At 38.0% G+C, this 26,650-nt stretch overlaps 1 long non-coding RNA gene across 1 annotated transcript; it reads left to right on the top strand.

Moving 5' to 3' along the window:
* Nucleotides 1–20,449: 20,449 nt before the first annotated feature.
* On the top strand, nucleotides 20,450–24,534 carry LOC133821147 (uncharacterized). The gene is made up of 5 exons (XR_009887338.1): nucleotides 20,450–20,755; nucleotides 20,835–21,032; nucleotides 21,934–22,034; nucleotides 23,464–23,688; nucleotides 24,306–24,534. It is a non-coding gene; the product is annotated as an uncharacterized LOC133821147 (long non-coding RNA).
* Nucleotides 24,535–26,650: the final 2,116 nt, after the last annotated feature.

The raw sequence follows: 26,650 nt of genomic DNA, 5'->3' as shown, positions 1-26,650 counted from the left end.
TCTGGGCCAACAATGTCGACACTCGTGGCCAAATGGCAGGCTCGGCTTAGTGAGGAGGAGGCTGCTCTGGATGACGCAAAGGGAGTCGGGGAGGACGCTGATGCTAAGAAGGCGAAGGAGGATGCTGGGAAGGCCAAGGAGATTGTTCTTTCTCTTTAGATGATACCTCGGGGCTATGTCCCTTTATTTTTTGTAATTGTTTTCTTTTAATTTATGCCCATGGGGCTGATACAATATTTTATTATTTTTGACTTCATTTTAATATATATGCTTTTTATTTCTCGGGTTGAAATATTTTGCACATTTTATAATAAAGCGTCATATATGCCTGTTTAATCACACAAACATAGTTTGGATTTAAGCTCGAGGTTCAATGCATTCATGAACAGTTTTCTTGAATTATCCGCTTCTGATCTCGTTATTTGTCAAGGTTGGATATTACTTTTACCATGCACTCGAAAGTACTTTTATGGTTTGTAATGCAAATGGTTTAGTTATATCTTACTTTTTAGTTACTTTTTCTCGTCCTTGGTTAGCTCTCTGAGGTTATGAGGTCGAAACTATTGTTTTGCAAGATACTCCAGCCTCGATCTCAGCTTATACAAGGTGGGTTATGCTCCAACTTACTGCCGATTAGTTTTAGCTGGTTTGTTCCAAACCTATAAAGGTCGTGTTAGGTTTGTAATCCATACACTTATATTTTATTCTAGTTTGCATATTTGGTTACATCCAAACATTTTTATCTTTTTGCCAGTTTGGTTATATCCAAACTTATCTCATTTCGGCATTTGGTTATTTCCAAATACTTATGTACTTTTGACAGTTTGGTTATATCCAGACTGTCTTAGCCCGTGTATTTGGTTACGTCCAAACACTTATATGTGTTTCGTATATGCTGTTTTATTTTTTCAAGCTGGTGGTATATGTGCCACTGATGCCCCCTTAATATCCTATGAGTGAGAACATAGGTTATTAAATTAAGAGAGATTGCAAAAAATACAGCATATTAAACGAAATCAAACTTTATTTGAAAAAAAAAACAATATAGATAAACAAGCATGGTTATCGGCAACATCCTTCCTATACTATTGATAGCAAGGTCGTAGGTGTTCGCCATTCCATGCTCTTGGTACTAGACTTCCATCCAATCTCGCCAACTTGTAAACGCCGGGTTAGATGACTGACTCTATCTGGTAGGGTCCTTCTCAATTTGGCTCGAGCATGCCAGCTGCTGGATCCCGTGTTGCCAAGAATACACGCCTTAGCACCATATCTCCCATGCCGAATTTTTGATCCCGAACTCTTTTGTAGAAGTACTGGGTAGCTCGCTGTTGGTATGCAGCTTTTTTTAACTGAGCTTCATCCCTTCTTTCTTCGATCAGGTCAAGAGTTTCTTCGAGCTGAGAGTGGTTCGAGGCTTGATCATAAGCGAGGGCTCGAATTGTGGGAATTTCAACCTTGATTGGCAACATAGCCTCGCAACCGTACGCTAGAGAGAACAGGGCATGTCCTGTCGATGTACGGGTCGTTGTCCTATATCCCATAGGACTTGGGGCAATTCTTCGGGCCATCTTCCATTAGCTTCTTCCAACTTTTTCTTCAACAAACTTTTTAGAGTCTTGTTTACAGCTTCGACTTGGCCATTCGCCTGGGGATGGGACACTGACGAGAAGCTCTTTATTATTCCATTTTTTTCGCAAAAGTTGGTAAACAAATCGCTGTAGAACTAGGTTCCGTTATCGAACACAATCTTCCTCGGCATCACATATCGACATATGATGTTTTTCACCACAAAGTCAAGGACTTTTTTGGAGGTTATTGTTGCCAAAGGTTCCGCTTCTGTCCATTTTGTGAAGTAATCTACGGCGACTACCGCGTACTTTACTCCGCCCTTGCCAGTCGGAAGGGAGCCTATGAGGTCTATTCCCCATATCGCAAATGGCCATGGGGAGGTCATCATAGTTAGTTGAGATGGTGGGGCTCAAGGAAATGTGGTGAATCGTTGGCACTTATCACACTTTTTTACGTAGTTGAACGAGTCAGATTTTATGGTAGGCTAGAAGTATCCTTGGCGTATGATTTTCTTGGACAGGCTATCCCCCCCAGTATGGTCTCCACAAAACCCTTCATGAATTTCTTCTGAGATTTTCATAGCTTCGGGAGGAGTCACACACCAGAGTAGTGGCATAGAATATCCTCTTCTATACAGCCTTCCATCTATAATGGTATAACGAGGGATTTGATACATCAACTTTTGAGCCTTGGTCCGTTCTTCCAGAAGGATCTCGGTCTCAAGATATTCAACTATCGGAGTTATCCAGGTAGGCTCAGAATTGATCATACACATGTCCTCTTGCTCTGGCTCGTCAATACTAGGTGCCGAGAGATGTTCAATTGGCACGAAATTCAGCTCGTCATTCTCGGTAGAGGTAGCGAGCCTGGGCAAGGCGTCCGCATTCGTGTTCTGTTCTCGGGGGACCTGTTTTATCGCATAAAACTCGAAATGTTCCAATGTTGATTTTGCCTTTTCTAAGTAAGCTTCCATTCTCGTGCCACGAGCTTGGTACTCTCCAAAAATTTGGTTGACCACTAGCTGGGAGTCGTTGTAGCAATGTATTGCTTTAGCTTCGAGCTCCTTGGCTATACGAAGTCCCGCCAATAAAGCCTCGTATTCGGCCTCTTTATTTGACGCGCTGAAGTCAAATCTCAAGGCAGAGTGAAATCTGCTTCCTACAGGAGTGATCAAAATTACTCCTGCCCCCGATCCATTTTCATTAGATGACCCATCGACGTAAAGTTTCCACAGCTCGTGGGTCGAGGTTATAACTTCATCGTTGGTCATGCCAGTACACTCCACTATGAAGTCTGCCAAGGCTTGCCCCCTAATGGTCGTCCTTGGATGATAGGTGATCTCGAACTACCCAAGTTCAACGACCCATTTAAGAAGTCGACCTAAAGCTTCTGGTTTGGATAAGACTTGTCTTAGTGGTTGATCAGTTAATACATGGATGGGGTGCGTTGTAAAATAGGGTCAAAGTTTTCGTGATGAGTGAATTAGGCTGAGAGTTTGCTTCTCCATCAAGGGATATCTTAATTCTGCCCCCAGTAACCTTTTACTAACGTAATACATGGGCCTTTGCACTTTTTATTCCTCTCGTATGAGTACAACACTTATGGCGTGCCGGTCGTAGAAAGATACAAGTACAAGACTTTTCCCATAATAGGTTTTGACAAGATATGGGGTTCTACGAGGTGTTTCTTGAGTTCCTGAAAAGCCAACTCTGTCCATTCAAATTTCTTGCCTCCCCTCAACAGGTTGAAAAACGGAAGACAACGGTCTGTAGAATTTGATATAAACCTACTTAGTGCCGCCATCCTGCCTGTCAAACTCTGGACATCTTTGTGTTTTCGAGGTGAAGGCATATCGATCAGGGCCTGGATTTTGTCTGGATTAGCTTCTATTCCTCGAGCATTTACAATGAAACCCAGGAATTTTCCTGAAGATACTCTGAAAGAGCACTTCTGAGGGTTAAGCTTCATGTTATATTTTCGGAGCACGACAAAGCATTCTTTGAGGTCATCAACATGGTTTTTGTTAAGTTGAGATTTGACTAACATATCGTCAACATAAACTTCCATGTTGTTCCCTATTTGCTCGGAGAACATCGTGTTCACGAGCCGCTGGTAAGTGGCTCCAGCATTTTTGAGCCCAAATGGCATGACGTTATAACAATATAACCCTTTATATGTTATGAAGCTCGTATGTTCCTGGTCAGGGGCATGCATGGCAATCTGGTTATATCCATAATAGGCATCCATGAATGACATTAGTCCATGCCCTACCGTTGCATCCACGAGCTAGTCAATTCTTGGTAAAGGAAAGTAGTCATTAGGACAGGCCTTGTTGAGGTCTGAGTAGTCAATGCAGGTTCGCCACGTCCCATTAGGCTTCGGGACCAGTACCGGATTGGCTACCCAATCGGGGTAAAAAGCATCCCTAATGAATCGGTTTGCCTTTAACCTGTCGACTTCCTCTTTTAGGGTTTTTTTCCTATCGTCATCCAGTTGTCTTTGCTTTTGTTGCTTCGGCGGGAAGCTTTTATCGATATTTAGTTTCTTCATGGAGGTTTTTCCCGACCTTTACCATTTTTGGGGGGTCTGATTCTTCGAGCCTGATTTCTTCGAGCTCTTCCAATGGTTTGAGATCAACTCTTTCCTCCACTCTTAGGTCGATTTCTTCATCTATCTTCAAGATTGTCCCGTCTTTATTTTGAATAATGAGGAGCGCTTGCGCACTCACCTGCTTTTTTCCTCTTATGGAAATGCTATAGAATTCCCTCCCAGCCAACTAGTCTCCCTTTAATGTCCCGATGCCACTAAAAGTTGGGAACTTGATGGCCAAATGCCTTACAGACGAGACTGCCCCCAGCCCTACTAGGGCAGGTCTACCGAGTAGTACATTGTAAGATGATGGCAAGTCCACTACCACAAACTCCATCATCTTGGTCGCTGAGACTGGGTAGTCTCCCAAGATTACAAGGAGTTCAATGGACCCCATACAGGCAATCCCTTCTCCTGAAAAACTGTACAAGGTCATTGCACAAGCTTTTAGGTCACAAAGCGCGAGTCCCATCTTTTCTAAGGTGGCCTTATAGAGAATGTTCACTGAGCTCCCATTATCAATGAGAACTCGGTGAACTTTCTTATTCGCGAGCTGGAGAGTGATGACCAGTGGGTCATTGTGGGGAAACTGTACATGGGACACATTGTCCTCAGTAAAGGTTATTGGCTGAGATTCAATCTTTTGGCACTTCGGAGCTCTAGGTTCGGGTTCATAGGGGGACCCATCCCCAGTTTTTAGCTCGTTCACGTATCTCTTTGGGCATTCTTGCCCATCCCTGCGAGATGAGGCCAGCCTGAGATGGTTATCACATCTTCTCCATCAATCAGAGGGGGCCTATCTTCTTCTCTAGCTCGGGAATGGTTTTGAGCAGGCTGTGGCCCAGCTGCCCTCTGGCTAGTAGAAGGCTGATTATTATTCTGGTTCCTGACATACTGTCTGCATTCATTAGTAGTGTGCCCAGTATCTCTATGAAATCGACAGTACTTGCCGGAGTCCCTATTGGACTTCTGATTTCTCATGGGGTCTGGACGCCTGAAAGGGACCTGGTTTTCATTAGCCAAGTATATATTCTCCCGAGACTCATTGAGCTCGGTGTACACTTTGTACACGGAGAAATACCTTTCTCCTTTCTTCTTCTTTCCTCCTTCTGCCTCGGGGTTACTTCCTTCATTCTTCTTCCTTTTGGAAGGGTTTTCTGCAAGAGGTTTTGAGGCTGATGGGTTTGCCGAGGCCGTGGCAGAGTTTACGTTTATCGTTGTAGTTACGGGCTGAGAGGTCATATTCAGTGTTGACCTCGCCTCTTCTACATTGACAAACCTCTGAGCTCGCCTATTAAACTCGGTTAAGGACCTCACAGGTTTTCTTTGCATATCATCCCAGAGGGGACTTCCCGGCATTACCCCAGCTTGGACGGCCATTAGATGACTGCTGTCGTCTACATCTCGAGCTCGGGCAACCTCCAGATTAAACCTTGTTAGGTAGCTCTTCAATGTTTCACCTGGCTGTTACCAAACGTTGGTTAGGGTCGATGCTTCGGGTCTTGCCCCAATCATGGCTCTAAACTGCTTCTTGAAATCCTTTGATAGTTGATCCCAAGAAGTGATTGAATGTCTCTTATATTTTTTGAACCATTTTTTTGCTGGTCCTGTAAGCGATGCTGGAAATAACATGCATCTGAGCTCGTAACCTACATAACTTGCTCTCAATATGGTGTTAAATGTACTCAAATGACTGTACGGGTCGGATTTCCCTTCAAACGGAGGGACATGAGGAATCTGAAACCCTTGAGCAAACGGAGTGTTGGAAATATGGGGAGCGAATGGTTCGAGCTCCTCATCAAAATCCTCATCCCAATTCCGACCTGGCTCATTCTGCAAGAGCCTAAATGCCCTTTCCAGTTGATCAATTCTTTCTTGAACCGGGTCCGCAGGGGGTCTGGCTTGAAATTGGCTATCATTGATCAAAATTCTAGGCTCACATCTTCGCAGGGGATCTCTGCGCCCATTTACGCGATCTCTCAGGTTCGGGTTCGATGGATTACCACTACCGCAATTCTGATTCAGGTGCTCCCGCAGGCCGGAGCGGTTCCTATGGTTTTCAGTATTTCTTTGTCCTTGATCATACATGCTAACTGATCTGGCATCCCCTGAGTTGTCACTGGTGAAGCTTGTCGTATGATTGTTTCGAGACAGATTTCTTTCAAGCTGCCTCTTCTCTGCAGTGCGAGATCGAGACATTTGGCTCTTCGCAGGTTGGTCGCCTCTTCATTCTCTAGTAGCCTCTCTATTCCCCTATTTATGTCCTACCCGTCTTGCCTCATCACCCCGAGTTGGTTGTGTGTTCCTCCGAGGTGGTGAGCGGTATCTTATTGGTGATGGTGGGAACCATATGGGAGACGGTGGCTTCCAACCATTTCGGGGCCTGGATGGCCCCGAGTTCGCCCGTGCTAACTGGGTAACATTCTGTGTGTTACCAAGAACCTGAGTTTAAGCCTCTGCAGGGACTCGGTTATTCCCAGTTTCTACTGGTAACTCCGCAGTTGAGTTAGCCGGAGCCCTAGCCCGAGTGTTTTTTCGAGGTCTCGAGGGAGCAGGTTGCTTTTCTGGTGGTGGAGGTTGCTCCGCTCCTCTTGTGGCAGCGTTTTTTTGAGGTCGCCTACAAGGCCTGCGGGGAGGAACATGAACGTCCCGTGGAGGTGGGTCTTGGTTCCCCTGCGGAGGTTGAGGCTGAGCCACCTGCACATCTGCAGCTAACCTAGCCAACTCTTCATTCCGCTTCTTGGCCTCAGCCAACTATTTTCTTAACTGTCGGTTTTCAAGTTCCACAATGGGAACGTACCGTTCAGAATTATAGTACATGTCCTCATCGTCCCTTGGAGCCGGAGGTGCTCGAGGTCCTCGAGAATCGGAGGACTCACTTCTCTCTTCAGGTTCAGGTTTAGCCATCGGCTGCTCCCCAGGGCGCCGTGGATAGTTTTCTTCCAAAATATTCTGATCATTCGCAGCCATAGGTAATCAGGGATTGTATTGCTTAAGGCTCTCAATGAAAGCACCAAACTGTTGACGCCATTTTTCGTCAACTTGAAACGTAGAGCAATTAAACAACAAGAACTATGGTGCAGATAAATAATACAGAATAACAACAAGAATTTTACGTGGTTCAATAGTTAACTCTGCCTAGTCAACGAGTCAATTTTATTAAGACTTTGGATATTTCTGGAAATTCTTCAGGGATGAATTCTCCAGAAATTCTCTCAAGATATCAAAAATTTGTCCTCTCTAAGTGTTCTTGATCTATCTATTTATAGAGGGTTCTCAGACTTCGTTCCCACATATTTTGGGAAGATACTCCTCTCCATTAATGGGAATAATGACATTAAATTCTGTAACTCCTATATACAACGAAACGTCCCTTGAAGACCAGGAGGTATATAGCAGACTAGTTAATATCCCTTTGCTATAGGGAAGTTACAACAATAAATATCTTTAAATGCATGGAATGCGTCTCATCAGATGACCCATTACGCCATTCGAGATCGGTAAACAGTACCAATTCTGAGCTTATACCCATGCCAAGCTCGGGCTACTTGATTCGAAGACACCCGACAACGGTTATACTCCGATGCTGTGTCTTTCGAGCTTAGAAAGAACTTCAAGGTTACATATCTTTGAGGTTGCCACCTTGCTTTGAGGATTTGGCACCTGGACCACGAACATGCACTTTAGATATCACGAGCTCACACCTGACGAATCCAGCTTTCAAGGTCACAATCTCAAGTCTTGAAATCTAGGTGTAACAATATTATCTTTTGGAACACTTGTAATAATTAAATATTTTTTTAATTTTCAATATATAAATTTTAGGATTCAGGATAACCTTCTTAATAGATCTCATATTGTTGGTCCAAAAATAGATCTTATATCAATATGAGGATCTATGCTCTTCCTTTTTCATTTTTGAAAATTATTACCGTTCACAAATTATAAAATTACCATATTAACTTTTAAAATAGAAAAATTATCACTATGACCTCCTTAATTGATTTCTATTATCAAGTTTAATAACTATAAGTTTTTAAAAAAACTAATAATAATTCTTTACTATTTTAAACATTCAAATTTGTCATCTCACCAGTCGAACCTGCCATCTCTCTAGATACTCCTCTTTGCCGACAAGAAAATTGGTGTCAAGGTCGGGATTCATGACCCATATAATGCAGTACATGGTGTGTCAATGGAGTTGTCTTTTTTGGCCTAGAATTCTTCTAGAAGACGAGCCTTGTAACGTCCTGGATAACCAAGATCCTTACACTGTATATTTTAAAATAGTACAAGACTTGCTAATCATGTCTTTGGACATGAATGTGATTAAAAAGTCAATTATGAGGTTAGGGTTAAAAGATTTTGATCATAAACAATTTATTTTCATTAAAGCCAACCTTTTATACATGAGATCCCCAAAACAGGGTTTATGTGGTAAATATAACTCCCAAAAGCTGATACAATAAAAGACAGTCTAAAGACAAAATACAATTAGAGCTTTGTTCCTGTAACTTTCCCTAGGTCGTGGCGGTTGAGCAGCTGACAATGTACACTCCGCCCTCATAGCTCTCTAACTCATGGTCGGTTCAGTTTCCCCTTGCCTTTACCTGCACCACGTAGCACCCATGAGCCAAGGCCCAGCAAGAAAACCAAAAACAACAAACATATATAGCAACAATAGCATTTAGTCAACTCTAATCCAACCAATTAAATTATTCAACAGAGCACAAAAATTAAGCTAAACAATGGTAAACATATATTCTCAAGCATACATCTCAACCAGTAACACAAATGTTCAAAGTTGGCACCTTTAGGCAAAGCCCTATGTTTATCTAGCTGACCCCAGCTCGCTTAGGCCGAGCTGCGTTCAGTACGCTTATCATCAGCCCCGACACCCTTAGGTTGTACATTCATAAAATTCATAATAACCATACAATCACACAGTACATATATTCAATTACTGGGATCCTCAGTCCCGTTCACAACTACATGGGTGCAGTTTTTTTTACCTCGAATCTCAAGCAATAAATTAAGACTGGTCACGAGCACAATCCTCAGTCCTGAGCCCTAACTGTAATCCTAGTCACAAATAACAATCAATAATTATCAATCTCTAATCAAAATAAATGTTTAGGAAACAAAAGCTAGCCTCTGGACCTCGAATTCCACTTAATTGGGTAGTAGAATTCGTCCCGAGTGCCTAGGTTTGAATCCCCGAGCCTTCCCGAGCCTAAAATCTTGTTTTCCCTTAATTTTCCATTTAGGGCCGCGACTTCCCATAGAGGTCATGACCTGCCCCTTAGATAGAGGCCCAGCCCTTCCTGCTGGAGGGCACGGGCCATGACTTGCACCCCTCCAGGTCGCGACACGCCTAGCGAAATAGAGGTCCCAGCCTCTTTAAACACACGGGCCGTAGTGCCTGAAAAAGAGGGTCGCGACCCAAGCCCCTAAATCCAAAAAAACCACCATTTTCCAACGTTTCCCTCAAGCATAAACCCCAAAATGAAACCCCAAATCCTCATCAAATATCATTATAGAACCCATAAAACTTATCCTTATATCCCAACCATCACAACTAACTTATAACAATTTTCTTACACCATCAAACACCTAAAATCAGCTAGGAACCCAAAACTCATGCAAACTCTAACTTTCAACAACAACACAACATAATTTAGTGATTAGAACTTTAAAACCTTACCTTAACTTGCAACTTAGAACCTCAAAAAATTCTTGGATGCCTTATCTTTAATTTCCTAGTCCCTTTCAGCTTAATTCCCAGCTTGTTCTCTCAAGTTCTTCTTCAAAATACATAATTCCCTTTAGTTCTAGAGAGGGGAAAAGAAACGTGTATGTGAGGGAGTGAAAGATATCAATTCTGTCCCCACTAATTCTGGTGGCTTCCTAAACCTCAGCTGATCCTATAGCTTAGCCAAAAAGACTAAAATACCCCTCAAGCTTGCCCAGCCTTCTAATAGCCTCCGAGGGAAAAATGGTCTTTTTCCTGATTCCCGCTAATTTCTTGAGTCATCCTACCAATTTCAAAGTAATCACGTCGTATCCAAATAATTATGAAATACTTATTCATTATTCAATAATTCCCCAAAATACTCTATGTACTCTCAAAGCACCCCTAGGTTCCCCCGAGCCGGGTATTAAACCTCGCTTTGACTATTCCGCTAACCCGCTTGCTAGGATCGCCTCGAATCATATACTGCAAACATATCCACATAATAATGTGGTCTTAACTATTTATCACGTATAATCACATTTATGCCCTGAACGGGCCAAAATTACAAATATGCTCTTATAAACAGTAAAAGGGACCACATGCATATCTAATAATTATAAACATCCATATAATATATTCACATGATCATATTAATTATGCATGACACATAGTCACACATTTAACCAATTAAACACACACATATATCAAATTATGCCCTCTAGCCATGCTAATCCAGATACTGAACCCTATTAGCATTTTGGGATGTTACAAGTCTTTTCGCGTTCCATGACCTAGAAAGTGGCACCCTTTTCCTCCTCGAGCTTGGCGTTGAGCTCCTAAACCTGTTCAAGCTAAGTTGTTTGGGAAGACAGTTGTAATGTTTTTGTCTCATGCTCCAACAACTTTGTTTTTAGCTCTTATGTCCTTATGTCCTTGTCAAAATACTTATTCATTATTCAACAAATCCCCAAAATATTCTGTGAATTCCCAAAATACCCTTAGGCTCTCCCGAGCTGGGTATTAAACCCTGTTGTGACTATTCCGCTAACCTGCTCACTAGGATCGCCTCAAACCGTATACTGCAAACATATCCACATAATAATGTGGTCTCAACCATTTATCATGTATAATCACATTTATGCCTTTAACGGGCCAAAATTACAAATATGCTCTTATAAACAGTAAAAGGCCCACATGCATATCTAATACTCATAAACATGCATATAATATATTCACATGATCATATTAATTATGCATGCCACACAGTCACGCATTTAACCAATTAAACACACACGTATATCAAATTATGCCCTCTATCAACGCTAATCAAGGTACTGAACCCTATTAAAATTTTGGGAGGTTACAAGTCTTTTCACCTTCCATGACTGAGAAGGTGGCAGCCTTTTCCTCCTCAAGCTTGGTGTTGAGCTTCTCAACCCGTTTGAGCTCAGTTGTCTTGGAAGAAAATTGTAATGTCTTTGTCTCAAGCTCCGACAACTTTGTTTTTAGCTCCGATGTCCTTGTGTTCAACTCTTTCGTGACCTCAAAATACTTATTCATTTTTCAATAAATCTCCAAAATATTGTGTGAATTCCCTAAATAACCCTAGGCTCTCCTGAGCCGGGTATTAAACCCTACTGTGGCTATTCTGCTAACCTGCTCACTAGGATATCCTCGAACCATATACTGCAAATATATCCACATAATAATGTGGGCTCAACCATTTATCATGTATAGTCACATTTATGTGATTAATGGGAAAAAATTATAAATAAGCCCATGTAGACAGCAAAGGGCCCACATGCATATCTAATACTCATAAACATGCGTAAAATATATTCACATGATCATATTAATTCTGCATGCCACATAGTCACGCATTTAACCAATTAAACGCACACATATATCAAATTATGCTCTCCCGGCATGCTAATCCAAGTACTGACCCTTATTAGCATTTTTAGATGTTATAAGTCTTTTCACCTTCCATGACCTAGAAGGTGGCAACCTTTTCATCCCCAAGCTTGGCGTTGAGCTTCTAAACCCATTCGAGCTCACTTGTTTTTGAAGACAGTTGTAATGTTTTTGTCTCCTTCTTCGACAACTTTGTTTTTAGCTCTGATGTCCTTGTGTCAAGCTCTTTCCTAACCTCCTCAAGTTCTTTCCTTGCCTCTTTGAGGGCATCTTCAGCTTCAGTTTGAGTGGCCTTGGCATCATAAACATGCCCGAGACTGGTGGTTGCTTCATGGCTCAAGATTTGGAACTGGAAAATGAAGGTTAAAAGGTTCTGCATAAAGAAAACACATTTAGGGAAAGCAAAGACAAATAAAAATAGTTTCTAGCTGGACAGGTAATATAGCCATCCTCACCGTGAGCTCAGGAAAGGTTGGTTTTCAAGAAAATGAGATATATATTCTCGTGTCCCTAGGGTCCATCCCATTTATTTTTATGGTATAGCGACATCAATGTCACTAGGAACCTATATGAGTTTGGAAGGGGGCAGTATTGACGTAGTCAGTGAACTTCATGAAATATTCTTTAAGGGCAATAGTGCCTAGCTCACATATGCTCGTGACTCCAGGCCGCGGGCATAACTTTTCTCTCCGAGTCATCTTCACCTGGTTTAAAGCAGCTCCTTTCGTCAGAGCTAGCAGACAGACACACCAATTTTTCTAGACAGCTTTAGCCCATGGCAAGACAAAATGTCTGAAATCTATCTTGTGGAGATGACGGAACTCCGATAGTTTTCAGCCTCGAAGAAAGAACTCTCTGAGGCTGAGGCAAAGGAAACTTTGGGGCTGTTTGACTGACTAGTTGGTTTGATGTACCCTCCTTAAATTTGAATGAGAGCCTGCCTGGGGGAAAACTATTGTAATCTTGCACTTGTCATATAAGACGATTGGACGAACCACAATGTTTGGGTCAGGATGCACGGCAAACCGTAGTCTCCTTCTTTTTCTCTCTTCAACCTCAGTAATTTGACGTCGAAATTTTACTAAAATTTCTTCACGTTCGAGGGCTCTTCGTGCTCTTGAATCAACCATTGATTTTGTGTAAATGGAGATTCAACTTGAGGAGACGATGGGTGGAAAGGATTGCATGCTTGGGCCCACACTGATTCTCTGAAGACTGCATCATCTAACAAGAAAGAAAAGGGTGAGGGTCCATCACTTAGAAAAAGTAGAAAGAAAATTTCTTGATAACTCAAGCTCGCAAGCTCGAGATAAAGAGATAGAGTAAATCAAGCCCGAAGACTCAAAATAGCGAGACTATTCAAATGCCATAATTGAGCTCTTATTGTTAGGAACGGTTCCTAGTACGCAGCAGAAATTGCGATAATGGTAGTATTATATACAACAACAAAATTTCATATAAATAACTTTATATGAGGATCCTTTAATATGCAATATGTTAATAAATATATAATATGAATAAGAAAAATAATACAAAACGATTTACCTCTCGTAGCCTATCAAGAATCCTTGAATCTTTTCGTATATGTTTCTATCTTCCTATCTTTGCTGGAGTACTCACACCTAGATCTTCCAAGATGTTCTCTACACCTCAAGATATGGGTGAGCACATAGAGAACAAGGATCAATTTTGTGAATCAAAAGTATTATGAACTCATGAGACATTTGATTATAGGCTAGAGAGAAAATGTTTTTGCTTTGTGAAAAAGATGATAGTTTTTCTTCTCTGTAAAAAACTTATTATCACTTGTTGTTTCTATTTTCTATCATATAGAATATATAGACATTATTACCATAATAATAATAAAGAAAAATCAATCATCCTTTTATAATAATAATAATGATAAAAGACAAAGTCCAACATTCCATTTTAAAATCCCTTTTAAAATATTTTATTAATTAATTAAAAATAGAAATAAAAACCCAACTTTTGATAACATCAGAAGTGCCACACGCATAGAGCAGTCCAAGCTCTATGCGTGTGACCTATCCCTGAAAAATGGGATTTTGATTTATTTCATGTGTTTCTATTTTAATTAATTGACAATTAGATATCCAAATAAGGTATCATCTTTTTAAGGAAAAGATAACAAATTATATTTCAAAATTCAAAATTCAAAATTTGAATTTCCATTATCATCTTATTATTCATTAAATAACTATAATAATCAAAATCAATTTTGACTATCCTTATTTATCAATTCACACTAAACTAAAATAATTGATTAAATAAATTTATTCTAATTCTACACAATTTCAAAAATTGCAAAAATGCAATAATAAATTGTGCAACTTCAATTATCACATAATTGCACGTTTATCTCGAAGAATAGATATTCTCTCAAATAGCCCATTCACAGTTTAACCCTTGTATCAACTCTTCCCTTGATTAGTGTTGATAGAGCTGCCTCAGGGACCTATGGAGCAATAATTCCAAGCTCCAATAAATAAAAAATTATTCACGAAAACTCTTTGATTCAATAGTCATATTTATTAATCTCACGATTATTTCACTATAAATGTGAGACTGAACTCTTGAGAATTAAAAACACATATTTACTGAGTACTTTATTGTAACCATAAAGTGTCCATTGATATAATTATTACATACAAAATAATCCTCTATTGATGATTCGTAATTAAGTGGGAATAAAATTACCGTTTTACCATTTTAATTATATCTTGATTCCTAATGTACCATTGACTTTACTAGTGAAGGTTAATTCATAATCTGATTATGAATTTGATGCTAATAACCTTTTCAGTTCCAAAAGCAAAACCAATAGGGAAGCATCATTCAATCAATAAGAAGGTATAGATTTCATATTTGTTAAACTATGTCCCCAGCCATATACATCATTGAGTCCCCAAAACAATATTTCTTAGCCTGATCATTCTCACACTCCGCAACGTATGAATAAAAGGATGAAGTGACATATATAGGAGTTCATAGTAACTTCAGGATTAAGATCAGTTTGTGTATGAATATAAGTTTTATAATGCTACGAAATAATATTTAAACAAGTATTATTAAATCACATCTGGTCTAGTTCTACATACTCTCATCATGCAGAGTTCCTCCACTAAAGTGTCATACTATACTAGTAACCTGGAGGTCACATGTATTCACAATACTAGTAGACCGTACTCGAAGTAATTAATCTAAAGATTCCATAACATTATTTTACTACGAACTATTTAAGTTCATAATCTCAATCTCGATCCTCTCATACCAATATGAGATTGAGACAACATAGATGAACTGGGGAATTTTCTTATATTTACTTAATATTATTAGCAATAATACAATACATAAGATACATATATACAGTTCATTTATTTTATTAAAATCATTGTCTACTACAATTGCTTTAAAGGCACAATTCTCAATAGTTATAAGTTCAGGGCATCGAAAGTAGATCCAGGCGAGAGTGGGACAGTTATTTCCAATTTTGGATATCCTGAATTTCTAGGAAGAAATGGGCAGTTACCCAAAACAAGGACATCATCGTGTTATGAGAATTAAAACCCTATTTTTAAAGACCTTATTTTCCTTAACATATCTTTAATCACTACAATTGGTCATCCATACAAATTAAAACACTCCCTTTTTGTAGAAAATATTTCAAGAAGACAACAAGAACTAAGAAAACTTTCTCATGCATGAAAACTAAAAGAATGATACACAAATAAAATTAGTTCAAAAAATATTCTTAAAGTCTATTGTGGAAATGAAGTGATCGTCTATTGGAAGGCCAGAAGCAAGAATGTTTCTATGGAAAAAAATGATTGAAGGTTGCTTTGTTTTTTCGGCTTGGAGAACATGCAAGGGTTTGTAGCCCTAGTTCGTGAGTTCTTTCTTAAAGTAGATAAGGAAAAAGTGAAGATGAACAAGATGAATAAGGGGTCTAAATAGGCAAAAGGGTGGCATTTGAAGGGAAATTTGAGCCTTTGAATCGGGTTAAAATATGATTCAAAGGGCCATGTTTAATGTCGAAAACTGGAGGCAAAATGTGGAATAGGAAAGGATGTGTACAGAAAGAGGGTACTCGAGTACTCTTAGCATCCATTCCTGTGTTGACATGTTTCCACACTCAAGTGTGGTACGTGGTTCGGTTTTCGAATGTGAATTTCAAAAGTTTTCCTCTCAGAGGATTCGAATCAACACTTTTGACTAGGCAAAATGTTTCACCAAAATTTTGAGATAAATGCACAACCTCGAAATAAAGGCTCGTAAGGTGCAAACTCGAAACTTATAAGTATTAACATTATACTTGTACAAATAAACATGAACTTTCAAAAAGCCATATCATTTGTACTCGAGCATGGGTTGCATGCTCGAAGGCAACAAGATTCTCCTTCGAGAGATGAGTTCGAAATACCAATCAAGCAAGGAGGTTGCAAAATTGGAACGATGAGCTTGAAGCTACATATTATCTCGAAAGCACGTTGAGGGAGCATTCAAGCCCGAAGACACATTAAATTAGTACATGAAGATGTTGTTAGGACATCACTATAATCAAGGGAATTAATTCAAACCTTGTAATCAAACCTATTGTGTAGGAATATTTATCTACAATAAATGGGTTTGATTGTATTTAATCTATCATATTTGTAGTTCCAATTGAAATTAGATAGGGGTAACGTAATATCCCTAAGAATAAGGGAGGATTCTCCTAACTGGGTCTATAAAAAGCCTGAATTTAATCATTTGTACTCACACACTAATTTGTACTGAGAAAGTCTATGTGAAATTGCTCTCACAATGTTTTAATGCAGATTTCAATTAAAGTGACTTGTGGACGTAGGCAGATTTTAACTGTTGAACCACGTAAAAATCTTTGTTCTTTTTTTCTTGCTAAACTATATGTTTGCTTAATTGTTCTATTTTTTAGCTGACGAAAAATGCCGTCAACAACTTTAATTATAGAAAAATTAACACTTTCACCTCCTCAATTGATTTCTCTTATAAAGTGTAATAACTATAGGTTCTTCGAAAAAATAAAAATAATTCTTTACTATTTTAAACAATCAAACTGTCCCGCATCACTTATTTATAATCAAATTATTTTTTTAAAAGACAAAAATATTATCACTTAAATAAATTAATATGTTTGAAAAAATTAAATAATTTATAAAAATAATTAATAAAACAAAACATTCAAAATAAATAATATCCATAATAAAACTAAAATAAATATAATTTTTATTTGCTTCATCTTTTGATTTATTTATTTTAATTTTTTTAGTATTTATTAATCAATTTTGTAAGAAAAATTATAAATATATTAATGCACAAAAAATAATAAATATAGGTTTGCTTAGTTTTATTTTTAAAGATTATTTTGCTAAAGCTTTTGTTTTTATTGATAAAAAATAAATTGATGTATTTTATGTGGGGTATGTTTATTTTTAAAAATGAAAGCTTTCGTTGATGTTGTTTTTTCGTCAACTTAAATATGAAGAGCACTAAACATAGAATTAAGAAAATAAACCAGAATAATCAAGATTTTACGTGGTTCAGCAGTTAAAATCTGCCTAGTCCACGAGTCAATATTATTAAGTGGTGGAATTGTCTTAAAGCTTTTCCAAAGCAATTTTGCAGGGTATTCCTATTACTAAAATTGTCTTTACAAATGAAATTCTCCAGTCTATTGATAGACTGGTGAACAAAATACCTTTCCTTTTATTTCGGGAAGTTACAATTCAAATTTAATATACATATAATTAAATACATTAATAATATAATATCCCATGATAATCGGGATTTATTATCATATTACAACAAATCCCCAAGGAATAGGGATTTTCTAATAGCAACCGCATTTAAACTGGATTACCGACCTCGAACATACAATTTACACACTTTCAAGATCGACCAACATCACGAACTCGTCACTCTGGTTTGCCTCATCCTTAGCCAATGATTTCATCGAACATAACCATCGGAGATCAACCTCTTTGAGCTTGCAATGAAGGTTCGAATTGCACTCAGACTTCGAAGAGGATCTATCCTTTCGAGCATGATGCCTAAGCTCAAAACTTCTCAACTGGTGTTCGGTCTCCAATTGGAACAAGTGGTGTTGAACCCATACTTGCCATTTTCGGCTTACACTTTACGAGCCTACATTTCGAGATCGAAATTTCTATTCTTGAAATTTGGGTGTAATGTTTTGCCCCCTCAAAAGTATTGGTTTGAATCCTATGAGATGGAAACTTTTGAACTTCTCCTTTCAAAAAATGTGCCACCTACCATAATCGAGTATGGGCACGCGTCACTCGGGGATTGCACATTCAGAGTACTTGAGTACCCTCTTTTTCTATGCGTGTCCATTTCGAATCTTTTTGCTGCCATATCTCTGGAATCAAACACAACCCCTTGGATCCTTTTTTAATCCAAATCAATGATCTAGATCAATTCAAATTTTGGAATACTTACTGGGGTACATATATACATGACTCCTCAATCTCTTCCATTCCCATCCTTATTCATCAAATAACATGACACAAGAGAAAAAGACAAAACCAGAGCTTTTCTTTGCATGTTTTCCAAACCAAAAAAACAAAACAACTTCAATTCCTTCGGCTACGTGGAATCATTCCTGCTTCCCATCCTCCAGTCGACGATCTTCCCATTCCCATGAACCGATTTGTGTAAGTGTTCTGATCCTCATTTACATGTTTTTCTTCTTTCTTCTTTCTACATTTCTTTTGTCTGTGATATGTTTCTCTAGTTTTTACAAGATTTATGAGGCCTCATTCGTACATTAGGAAAGTTTCATGATGTAAATAGCCTTGGCATGCCTAGAACAATGATTTAGGCTAAAAATGGTCAAAATGTGTAAAATTGATTTTTTTTTGGAATGGGGGATTTTTGGATAGATGTGTCATGTAGCTTAAGAAATAGGGTTTTGGTTTAGGGTTTTAATGCACGAATCCCAAAAATATTACCTTTTCAGGTAACTGCCAACTTTTTTCCTAAAAACACGAGATTCTTTTAAACAAGTATTAACCTCCCCATTCTCGTGTCGGTGCGTCCTCTATGCCCGAACATTACAATAGTTCGGGAATGACATCTATGTTAATCTTCCCCTTTCGAGCCATCACTCTCGATTGAGGCAGTCTTGTTATCTCGAGCTTTCTAGGTTTATTTATCAAAATTACGCTTTCCTTATGATTTTCTATATGATGGGCCCTCACCTTTTTCTTCCTTGTTAGATGTCGCAGTACTTTGAGAATCAGTGGGGGCCCAATTTTACAATCCCTTACCACCCACCAACTCCCCGTCCCGAATCGCCTTTCACCCAAAACCAGCGATTGATCTGCGAGCACGAAAAATGGTGCGAGCAAGAAGATACACGAGACCACATTCGATGTCAGATCAACGAGGTCGTAGAAAGAAAAAGAAAAAAGACTACGAGTGGCAGCTTATCCTGTCTTAGAGCCCGAGATAAGGCCTATCCCATTGGAATCCAAACTCACGATTACCATAGCATGTTATTTTGGTTAGCTCGCATTTAATCTAATGGAGGGTCCTTCTAACAAACCACCTAAAGTTCCCAAAACACTTTCCATCTCGGTCTTAGAGAGTTCTTCCTATGAGACCAAACATTACCGAAGCTCCATCACCTCAACTCGAAAAAATTCCAAGCTCCGCTCTTGCCATGGGTTGAGACTCTCAAAAACTTGGTATGTCGTCCTGCCAGCTCTGACGAGAGGAACTGCTCTACACCTAGAGATGGCAACCCAGATATGAAGGTTAAGCTCGCTCCATGGAGTCATGAGCTCTTATGAGCTCGGGCCTTGCTGCCATTAAAGGAATATTTTTTAGGCTTCCTCGACTACGTCGGCATCGCCCCATCCCAACTTTAGACAAACTCGTATAAGGTTTTATCTGCGCTGAAGTTACTATACAAAGAGATGAAGTGGGTGGAGCCCACAGCACATGAGATCTTATATCTCTTTTGGCTCAAAAGCAACCCTTCCCGAGCCCATGGCGGAGATGGGTTCTGTAACGCCCTGGATAGCCAAGACCGTTACACTGTGTGTTTATAACACTACTACAAAATACCCTTTACGGGACACTTTTTTAGGACACGCACATAAATGCAAGTCCTTAAAAATATTTATGAAGTTTTTAGGACACTCATTGAGAGTCCTGAAAAAACGTAATTTAAGACTCGCAATGAGTGTCCTAAAAGAAAATGCGAGTCCTAAAAAAATCTGGGCTATAAAAATAAGTGTTTTACTTAATATTTTTAAGGATTTGCTTTGAGAGTCTTTAATACTCTTTTAGGACTCGCAATGAGTGTCCTAAAAGAATCTGCGAGTCCTAAAAAATCTGAGCTAAAAAATAAGTATTTCACTTACAAAATTTAAGGACTTGCTTTAGGAGTCTTAATATTTTTTTTTAGAAGCAAGTCCTAAAAAAAGTATTAAGGACTCTCATTTTTAGTATTAAGGACTTTCCAAACAAGTCCTTAATTATTTTGAAGTAAAATGCATAAAAAACTATGGCTTTTTCGAAATTATAAGGTTAAAATACACAAAATAGAAAACTCATCAGCCATTTGGGGATTTATTCATCACACGATCTAGGGCTGCTGGGTGGTGAACGGCGGCTGCTGGGCAAACAGCTGCTCGGCGGCGGCTGGGTGAACGGCGACGGTGATGGTGGTGAACGCCTCCAGCAAGCGTGGGTTCTCGGCTCCAGCACTCTCGGCGTCGTTGACAGGAACGGTGACAGGAAAATCTTCTCCGGCGTTGGTTCTCGGCTCCAGCACTCTCGGCGGCGGTGCGGGTTCTTGGCTCCATCACTCTCAGTGGCGGCGTGCTTCTCAGCGTGGGTCTCTGCTGGTTGTTGGTTGCTGGTTCACGATTCCAGCAGGTTATCTTTTGCACCTTTTATTTAATCTATCCACCATTATGTTTAAAATTTTATTTCTTATTTTGTCTCTCTCTTCCAGACCTCATCTCTCTCAAAATCCCTAGAATTCCTCTACACATCTAGCTCTCACTGCCTTTGAAATCCCTCATTTCAATACAAAGGGACCAAAGCCCAAATGAATCCTCATCATATCATCTCACTGTTTCTATGTGCATCGACTTCCCCCTTCTTTCTCTACGGAGCTGTCTAGGTTTCATTTCATTTACAACCAAGTGTGGTAAGTTTCGATTCTTATATATGGTGACCTTATTTGTTTTTTGTTTCCTCTGACTGTAAAATCTATCTTTTGTTAATAGATTTATATATTTCTTTATGGAAAGACTTTTGGTAAATGGTTAAGAATTACTTTGTGAGCATCCCATGAGCATAAGACATATAGAAGTGTTTAAAGATTGAATATATTTGATCTTTAAAATAATTCCTTAAGGTTCTTTGTTCTTCTCAATTTTTTTTTTCATGTTAATTTCTATTCATGTTGATTTGGGGATATCTTTAGGTGAGTCTTGCTCCTGTATATTTTTTAAGAAAGTAGTAGCAACGTTGGTAATATTTTTTCTCCCCTGTCTCCTTTTCATTTTAATTTTATACCCATCATGATTTTGGTATACTACCCATTGTGATTTCTGGAATCACTTGAATGTTCAAAACGTAAGAATAAAATATAAGAAAAGAGCACTTTGAAGAAGTAGTTAGTTTACTATGCTCACGGGGAGATATTATATATATATATATAAATCATTTATAGGTGATGTCTCTTCAATTAATTATATATGATGTTGTTAAATTTTTAATCTTCTGTTTTTTTATATTTTAATTTGTAATAGAAAGATGATATTTCCTACAATAGAACTTTAATAATAATAGTTATTTAAAAATTTGTAGGACCATGTTTGATGTGTTTCTTGTGGACTTCTTGAATGTCATGTTTACAAGTTGCCACTTATGATAACTTTAAAAGCTTGGCTCTGTTTATGTAATGTAGTTTAGAATTATAGATGTTTCCTATACGAAAGCCTAAAAGATTGAAGAGTATTCTAGTATTTCTTGAGACTATATATATATATATATATAGATAGAGGTATCCAAGTAAGTCTGATTCATGTCTTTTAATCTCAAAGCTGTTGCAGCCCCAAATTAGTAGAAATTAAATGATGGCTTCTACTAAAGATCAAGTTCTACAAGCTAGCAAATATTGTCGGAAATTGCACTAAATGATCAGGTACTGAGTTTATATTTCAAATGAATTTCCTTTTGTTTCCACACTTTATTTAATAGTACTGAAACTTGAAAGAGCTTGGTTATATATATAGTAATTGGAATAGTAATTCATAGTTATACCATTAAGACAAAATAGAAAAACACAGATTTTGGTGGAGCATGAACCTATACATATAATATAATCTAATTCAAACAAATGAGGTGCACACCAACCGTTTGTTAAATGGCCTCTCGAAACTCTGTTATTGTTATTTGTATTAGTTCTATTTTGGATGGAATAAGTTAAAATGGTTGGTCTTGCCATTGCTTTCATTTTATTTAGCAGCTATTGCTGTCACATAAAACTTAAATTAGTTATCAGTTGTGTTAGTGCTGAATTTATTCTTCGATGTATTTATGAGCTTATATGCCTGTGGTTGTGCATTATGCAGGTTGATCATTCTCAACTTATTTTGGTCTATGTGTATTATTAATTTTCATCATGTCCTAATGCAATTTATGCTATTTGGTAAATACCTTGTTCTAATTACAATTCATTTATCAACAAATTTATACTTGCGGTTCAAGACTAGACTATTTAATTGTTGAAAAGATTATCTGGTCTAAACTTGCTGGACTAAAATATTTTTTTTAGTTTCATTTGGTTGATATTGTCTTAAGGACAACTTTTTTAGTAATGATTTATCATTGTATTTATGTGAATTAACATTTATTATAGATTTGTTCTCTGTTTTTGTTATGCCTTTGACTTTAACTCTGTTTTTTGTTGAGTTGAAGTGTTTTGATCATAATAATGAATATATCATTATTTTTACCTAAACCAACATTTACTTATTAATGAATTTTATATCTTGCTAATTGCTGAGATGATATATGGGTGCTGAGCAATAATTTTTTAAACTATTTGACTCTTGTTTGTAGGCCAGATTTGATTTATATATATATAGAAAGGAAGAAATAAAACTATCTCTTTTTTAACAGCAAGTATTTGTTTTCTTTTGAAATTAGTGGGGCTGAAAAATTACATGAAAATTTGCACATAAATTTTTTTATATGTATATATATGCTATTTATCTCAGACCAAATGATAGTTTGCCACGTTCAGTATATATTTGAAATCTACTGTGAAGTTGTTATCTATAAATATACATATTATATATATAAGCTTATGCAATGGTGACAAGTTTTCTTTCACCAATCAAATTATGGTGAAAGAAATCATACCATATTGAAAGGAAGTTTATGACTAGTCTAGTTCATAAGCTTAGGTGTGAATAGATACATGGTGACCTCTATAGTCTCTTATTTATGTGCATTTATTTATCGAAGTTTTAATAAGAACATATTAATAGACGGAGTCAACACTTGTGGTGCCATTTACTTGGTTAACGTTTTTTGTAGTGAGGCTAATCATGCTTGTGTTGTTTCAGGTTCGTCGCTTGAAAGAATTTGGGGTTACCAAGGGAGAATTGACTCGCTATTTGGATGTACTTTTGAAAGATAGTGAACATCTGGCAGCTATGATTGATAATGTGTCATCCGTAGATAATTTGGATTTCATTATGGAGAGTGACGCATTGGGCCATACAGTAATAGACCAGAGGCAAGGACATGAGAGTTTGGTCACTGTTGCTGGAACAATTAAACTTGAGGAGGTAACAACTTTACTATACAAGACTAGTTCTGTCTTTAGAATCTATACTGTGTTGAGCTTGATGATCTTCTGTAAGAACTTAGCTCTTCATTCAAATAATAATATTAAATTAAATGGCAGTCTTGTTGAGGTAGTGTGGTTATATAGCTTTATGGTGAAGTTTTATTCATCTTTGGGTGTGTTGTGATTTTGTGCAAAAAATTAAGCAGTTATCTTAGTTTTGGTCATTTGGTTAACTGGTGAACTAAAGTGTTTTTTTTTACCGTCTGTGCAGCCTCCTAGTATATATTTATTGATCTTTTATTCTCAGTTACCTCATTTTTCACTGGCATGTTATCTTTAATTATTTTCTTGTATAGGTAAATTCTATTGGGGCTAAAGTATTGGGACAACTCAAAACACATTTTTTTCAGTGATTTACAATAAATAAAAACATGTACTGGTGAATTATGTTTTAATTTTCATGTAATATGTTTTTTTTTGTAACCTATTTTTTTGTTAAATTTTCATGTAGTATATTTCAGTTAATTGATGTTGAGCTTTGCTTAGTCAGATTATACATTTTTTTTTTAAAGTTTGATGAAGCTAATAATTAAAGAACTTTTTTACAATGTGCAGGTCTATATTGAGATGCATTTCTTTAGCGCAATACTAGACAACAATGATAGTTGAAGCTTTTAGAATCAAAATTATATTTCACTAACTTTGTATACATTTCTTGTTTAATATTTGGTGATGATAAAATTTGACTATAGTATAAACTATCATGTAATATGATTTTGTAAGACGAGAAGACTAAATACTGGAATGATATTTTTGAGTAATTAATAAATTATTTTGTTGTATTTTCTTTTGAAATTTTAGAAATCTAACATATATAATACATTTTGGACACTCAAAGGGATATATTTTTTCTAAATCAAAATGAAAATTGTAGCTGCATTTTTTTTTAAAAGAAATTACTTTTAAGGGTATGCAAAGTGAGTCCTAAAAAATTACTTAAAGCACTCAACTAGATTTTTTAGGACTCACGTTGCGAGTCCTAAAAACATTCTTTTAGGACTCGCAATGAGAGTCCTAAAAACATAAGTAAAGACATTCAACCAGATCTTTTAGGACTCGTACCAGATTTTTTAGGACTCGCGTTGCAAGTCCTAAAAAAATTCTTTTAGGACTCGCAATGGGAGTCCTAAAAACCTAATTAAAGACACTCGACCGGATTTTTTAGGACTCGCACTAGATTTTTTAGGACTCACTGCGAGTCCTAAAAATGTTCTTTTAGGACTCGCAATGCGAGTCCTAAAAAACCTTAGTTTTTAAGGCTCTCAAATAGAGGACTCGCGCCTCGCGAGTCCTAAAAACTTTTTTAGGACTCGCAATGCTAGTCCTAAAAATCCTTTTTTGTAGTAGTGTAAAGTGCTAGACTTGCTAATCAAGTCATTATATTAAAAACATGTTACTGAAACTATAGAGGAGCTAGGGTTAAAATGTTTTGGTCTCAAAAGTTGCTTTGTCATTAAGAAACATTATCTATTTACACGGGATCCTAAAAATATTAAGTTTAATGACTGTTTACAAAAGTCATAAGGTTTAGATACAAAAGCAAGCCATATTAAGGCAAAACAGACAGTTAGGCAATCCCTGTCCTGATCCACTCCTCGACCATGGCGATCAAACAGCTAGCTATGTACATTCAACCCCGCAGCTCTCCATCTCAGGATTGGTCCAGCTTGCCCTTGCCTTTACCGGCACCACGTAGCACCCGTGAGCCAAGGCCTAGCATGAAAACACAACTACAGAGCATAAGCAATCAACAGACAAATCAATATCTCACATTGCATCACATAATCTCAACCATATAATCATTCAGTATAATCAAGTATCCCACATACTAAACATATCAACTCATATCATACACAGTTCACAATTGATAACTAGGGCTAGCGCCTTCAGGCCGCTCCCTCCGTTATCCCACTGACTCCGACCCGCTTAAACCGAACTCAGTGAATATTAAACTGTCCTCGGCTACAAGTGGCCAAGCCGCGCCCTGTGTGCAAATATTATGTACGACACTCTTAGGCCACTTTTACATGTCCCATGGCATAATACCATCATTGACATGAAACAAATATCGGGAGCACTTAGTCCCATCACAAACATATAATTGGGTGCAGTTTTCTTACCATTCAATTCGCTAGCTTTGATCACTCGACTCCTTGAGCACGATCGTTCCCGAGCCCTAGTGCTCACCTAGACACAATCATAGGCCAAAGTCATCATCAAACGTCAAGTCCAAAACCTAGCTTCCGGAAAGTCCTAGTTCCACCAAACAAGGTGGTGGAATCAAACCCCAAACCCTAGGTCAAAAGCCCTTGCAAACAACCCTAAAATCCCCTTCAGAAGACAGGGTAGCGCTACAGCGCTCATGGAAGGGCACTACAGTGCTACAACAGAAGCAAAATCCCCTCAGCAAGCTTGGCCTAGCGCTACAGCGCCCAAAGGCTAGCGCTGTAGCGCTAGTCACAGACAGACCAACACCAGTTTTCGCTTCCTGCGATTTCCTCGAACCAACCTCAACCAAAACTTCTCCAAACCTTTACCAAACTCAAAAACAACCTTATAAGCACACTCCACTCATCCCAACCACCCTAAAAACCTAGAACTCGAGCACATGCATCTCCAAACTAAAAATTCACCATAGCCACTTCTAGACATTAAAACTCAGCAGAAACCAATTGAACAACAAAGTTAGAAGCTTAGAATTTATACCTTTGGTGGAATTTCGACCTCAAGATAACCTCTACACCTCTCTGTCTTGCTCTCCATCACTCTTGGCCTGAATTCCCATCAAACTCAGCTTATGCACGATAGTTTAAAAACCATAACTAGAAACTGAAGAAACTATAGAATCTTACCTCAAGTGCTGGTGAGTTCTTGCTAAACCTCTGGCAATTCCTCAAACC

The sequence above is a fragment of the Humulus lupulus genome, chromosome 3, assembly GCF_963169125.1.
Source record: "Humulus lupulus chromosome 3, drHumLupu1.1, whole genome shotgun sequence".
Lineage (NCBI taxonomy): Eukaryota > Viridiplantae > Streptophyta > Magnoliopsida > Rosales > Cannabaceae > Humulus > Humulus lupulus.
Note: the sequence above shows the minus strand (reverse complement) of the source record. Positions and strands in the feature narration are given on the sequence as shown.